This window comes from Chrysemys picta, chromosome 3 (genome assembly GCF_011386835.1).
Source record: "Chrysemys picta bellii isolate R12L10 chromosome 3, ASM1138683v2, whole genome shotgun sequence".
In the NCBI taxonomy this organism is placed as follows: Eukaryota; Metazoa; Chordata; order Testudines; family Emydidae; genus Chrysemys; species Chrysemys picta.
Window position 1 is genome coordinate 130209413 of NC_088793.1, and position 5316 is coordinate 130214728.

The following is a 5316-nucleotide window of genomic DNA, read 5'->3' on the forward strand; positions in this document are numbered from 1 at the left end:
ACAGGCCCTGCCCCCATTCCACCCTCTCCCGTGCCCCTGAGCCTGCTGTGCCCTTATTCCTCCCCTTTCTCCCCCAGAGCCTCCTGTATGCCATGAAACAGCTGATCAGGAGGGAGGGGGAGGTGCAGATTGGCAGGGCTGCTGGTGGGTGGGAGGCGCTGGGGGGGGGGGAAGGAACGAGAGCTGATGAGGGGCTGCTGACATATTACTGTGGCTTTTTGGCAATGTACATTGGTGAATTCTGGCTCCTTCTCAGGCTCAGGTTGGCCACCCTGCTCTAGTATGTTCTTCCTGGGTTTTCCTGAACTCTTTGAAGGACTCTCATGGACTGCGAGCTTTCTCCGTCTTTGATTAAGAGGCAGGATTCTCTTTAATTTTAACAAAGATGTACTGTCCTGCAGAGTTTCTCAGGTGTTTAAAACTTCAGGGTTTTTAAAAACCTTTAAACAATCTGAATACAAATCACTGCCCCTTTACAGTTAACTAGGTTTCAATTGCTTGGTGTGTCTAACCCAGATCTACTACACTGGGCACAGTTACAAGAATTTCTTCCATGTTGAAAGGTTGTGCTGGTTTGAGAGAGATTCCCTCTATGCACAATGGGGAACACCAGCACTGGCAGAAATTTTGTAATAATTCTTTAGTCCTTTAGTTCTCCACTAATCCACAGAATTTTTTTGAAAAATAGGGAGATCTGAATTTCTAATATAAAATATAAGGGGAAGAAGTAAACTTTTCAAGGTTTCTGAAAACACACATCTGCAGTTCTCACTCTGAACGAAATATATATCAAGTACAAGGGCACTTATTGCATCGCTTGAGTCAAACTTTCTCCTACAAGTGAAATGAATAATATTCAAAGATTAAACAGGCCCAGTACAGCCAACGCCACATTAGCCATTTAATGGTTCAGTAAGAATGATGCAAGAGTCTATCTATTAAAATGTCCCTTTCTTTATAGTATAGTACTTTAACTCATAAGGAAAGCTCTGAAGGAGCCCTTTATTTTCTCTGGCATCTGTAGTCCCCATACATGAGTGTGAAGCTATTGTACCAATTTGATATTCAGGGATCTAAATGATTAGTGCATTGTCTTCTCTTTGCCACTAAGAAAAAACATCTTTGTGAACAGGCAAAATAATACTAGACAATTGTATAGTGTCATCTTTGTAAGGATCTCTAACCACTTTATAAACATTGATTAATGATTCCGAGAGGTAGCTGGGAAAGTACTGTTATCTCCACTTTACAGATGACAGTTGCTTTAAAAAAAAACCTAACATGTTTGCCCACCATGACTGCTTATATGTTGCATCCTTTTCCCCCCCAGCCTTTGCCCATTTAGCTTGTAAGTTCTTTGGGGGCAAGGAATCTCTCATACTACAGTACATGTTTGCACAATTCCTAGCACAACAGAGCCACTATTTTGGTTGGCGCCTTTATGTGCTTCTGTAATAGGAACAACAAACAACGAAGGTCACCAAACAAGTCTGTGGCAGAGTCAGGAGCACAACCTGGAACTCTTGACACTTGGGCCTTATTTATACAGGGGTTTTAAGCCACTGATGTAGCAGCAATGCAAACCCCACATGTAGATGCACTACACCAGTAACCAGAAACCAGGCTAAGGTACAGCATTGCAAAAGTCAGTACTAGAAGTTTGCATTGCATTGGTATAGCTATACACCAAGTGACTAAAAGCCCCAATATAAACACAGCCTCAATCCTGTTCCTTAATTACAAGATTCTGCTTCCTACAAACTCTTTCCCTTCCAGTGATAAGCTCTCCAATTGGAATACTCTAGCATATAAAGAAAAAAACAAGACTTCATAGATTGCCTTTGACTTTGCAGGATGGCTCCATCCTGTGATGAAAGATTGCACTGCATCCAAATGTGAATTTCTTTAACAGGAGAAATTCAACTTTTTTCACCAAGATTGGTTACACCAGCACCTTAATTTATTCTAGCTAAAGAACCTAAGAAAATTCTTGGGGAAAAAATCTAAGATTATCAAGTTAGAATATTGTCCTCACAGTGAAGGCTTAAAGCAGAGACTTTCGTCTTTATTTTTAACCTTACCTTCTCAAAACAAACCGATAAATCCTCCTCTTTGTCTTACAGTCCTCATGCTTTGTCTGAAGACTGAGGAGGCCTTTTGGGGTATGTGCCAGCCGGGTAGCAAGTCTGAAATCTTTTCACCATTCAAAAACTGCTATTATAAAAAGGCCAAACTGGTTGTTCCCATTAGTCCTCAGTGAGAACTCTTGCATAGGATCAATTTGACGCTTCCCAAGCTGAATAGTAATTCAAGGTTAATTGTTACTGCTGGATCATTTCTCGCTTCCCCCCCTTTAGTTTATCTCTGCCAGTCATCTTGCAAAAGATGTTATCCACTCCACTATTTATGTTCAGGGGGACTGTAACGTGCTTGTGGCAGCACAGCTTTGCCAGTGGCAGTTTTGACTAGAGCTGAGTGAAAAAAACAATTTCTTATTTCTAGGTCAAACATTTCAGCAAATCAGAGGAAGAAAAAAATAGTTTCAGGTCCAGGAAAACATTTTGTTTTGGTTTTTTTAATAAAAAGCGAAGGAAACGAAGGGCTAGATTCACAACAGCAGAGGAGAAGGTGGTAGGTAGTAGTTACCCAGTGGTAAGTGCATTCACCTGGGCTATAGAAGACCCAACTTCAAATCCCTGCTCTGGTCCAGTGACTATTCAAATATTTTACAGAAAGTGGAACAATTGTAAAGACTGAAGGCAGGTCTACACTTGAAATGCTGCATCGGCACAGGTCTGCCACTGTAGTGCTTTAATGAAGCTGACAAGAAAGAGCTGCTCCTGTCGGCTTCACTAATCCACTTCTGTGAGAGGGGGTAGCTAAGTTAGGAGGAGTAGATCTCCCACTCGCATAGTGCTGTCTACACCAGCACTTAGGTCAGTAGAACTACATTGCTCAGTGGTGTGGATTATTCACATCTGTGAGTGACAATGATACAGAAGTAATTCTGTAGTGTAGACCAGGGCTTAGAGACCCTCCCCAGCATACCCTATAACCAGGTGACTAGAAGGAAAACCAGGGTTCAAGTCCCTTCTTGCTGCCTAAATCTCCTTGGGAATCAAACCTCAAAAATCAAGATGTTTTGTTGTACGAATGATAAAATGAACCATTTTGACATTTCCAAAGTTTGGCAAATTTCTGTCAAAAAGAAAAATCAACACATTCACCTAATGTTTCAGTCAATCCAAGTCTGCATTTTTCAGTGGGAAAAAAGTTTAGTGTGAAAAATTTCACTTAGGTTTAGTTGTAACTCATACTTTACCCTCCACATGCAAGTCAGAACTGCTACCCTGTTGGGGGCCAAGGAGCTCACTGTACTGGTTCACCCCCACATCCCCCGAGTCAGAAACCTCACCCTTCTTTCCAGGGACTCTGCTAATGCTCACAGCCCTCCAGTTCATACTGGACTACTGACTCCCAGGGAGTCCCTCTGTTTGCTACCCTACTTTACTGGGCCACAGGCAGTTCTTATTTTCCCTCCAGCAGGCCTGCTCATCCTTTGTCACTCATCTGCTCCAGCTGGGGAGGTAAGCTAAGTCTGGCACAGGTGCACCTGAGCCCTAACACTCCCCACCTCTTAAAGGCAGAGCTCATAGTGGGAAAGGCCCAAGCACTTGGTGCACAGCACTAACAATCCTGGAATCTCAGGGAGCAGTAGTGGACAGTACTATCTTTTCAACTATGGCTGTCCAAGAGGTCATGTGACTTTTCTACTTGATTTAAAATATCATGGTAAGCCCAATTCTAGCCATTCCCACCACCCCCTTAAGGATTTAAGATGTAATATTTTTCTTCTTCCATTAGCAAATTAAAATAAATTGGAACACTCTTATTTTGGGCAAAGGTGTCCCAAAACTGTTCAGATCAGATGTTTTTTAACAATGGTCAGATTTTTTTTATTCACAAGTTTTAGTCACTATCATTTTCAGCTTTGCTTAAAGGGGTAACATCTATAGCAGTGGTTCTCAAACTTCTGTAGTAGTGACCCTTTTCACACAGCAAGCCTCTGAGTGTGACACCCCTCCTCCTTTATAAATTAAACACTTTTAAAAAATATTTAACACTATTATAAATGCTGGAGGTGAAGCAGGGTGTGTGTGTGTGAGAGAGACCGCTTGCAACCTCCCACGAAATAACCTTGCAACCCCCTGATGGGTCTCAACCCCCAGTTTGAGAACCTCTGCTCTACATATGAATTAAAGGTTGTTTCAGAAACACAAGTCTGAATTCCCCTGCCAATTTTGGGGGTTTTGTAAATCCAAGTTTCCTGTACTCTTAGATATTCTTTTCTCTTCCCTGTTACTGGGTGAAAGCTCCACACAAACGAAAGGGGGAACTTACTAACTATGCCTCCACTTCTGCAAACTGCTTCATGCAGGTACTGGAGTCAATGGGGTTCCACTGTCTGCCTGCCTGGAGCAGTTTGCAGGAGTGGGGGCCTAAGCTGGGGTGCAGAATTGCCCACTGGAGAGGACACTGAACTCAAAGACAGGTGACTTGGATTCTGGCTCATCTCAGCACTGACTTGCTGTGTGACCTTTGGCAAGTCACTTCCTCTGTCTAGTATCAGGGGGTAGCCGTGTTAGTCTGTATCTACAAAAACAACAAGGAGTCTGGTGGCACCTTAAAGACTAACAGATTTATTTGGGCATAAGCTTTCGTGAGTAAAAACCTCACTTCTTCGGATGCAGTGAGGTTTTTACTCACGAAAGCTTATGCCCAAATAAATCTGTTAGTCTTTAAGGTGCCACCAGACTCCTTGTTGTTTTCATCTGTCTAGGTCTGTTTCCCTTCCCCACCCTTTGCCTATTAGATGGTAAGCATTTGGTGGCAAGGACTGTCTCACGATGTTTGTCCAGTGCTTAGCACAAGGGACCTCTGGGCATTACTGCAATACAAATAAATGGTTAATGATGTGGGGAAGACTGAAACTGACCCTACATAAAGTCAACAAAATAAAAGCGAAAGCTTTTCCCCCCCCCCTCTAATCTTTTACTTATGGAAAGCTTAGGTATTACTTGTAAAGATACCAAAGAGTATTCAGGCAGAATGATTTACTTTGGTTATATATTTGTGCAAATGAGGTATGTGTGATTTCATGAAACAGTCACAGGAGGGCAGCAACAAATCAAAAAATTGTTTTGGTTTTGATGGAAAGGAGATATTTGATAACTCCTTCTAGCAGGCCAGTGTTTGACAATACTTTATAAGAGACAGTAGAAAAAAACTTACTGGCCAGACAGATACAAACACCAC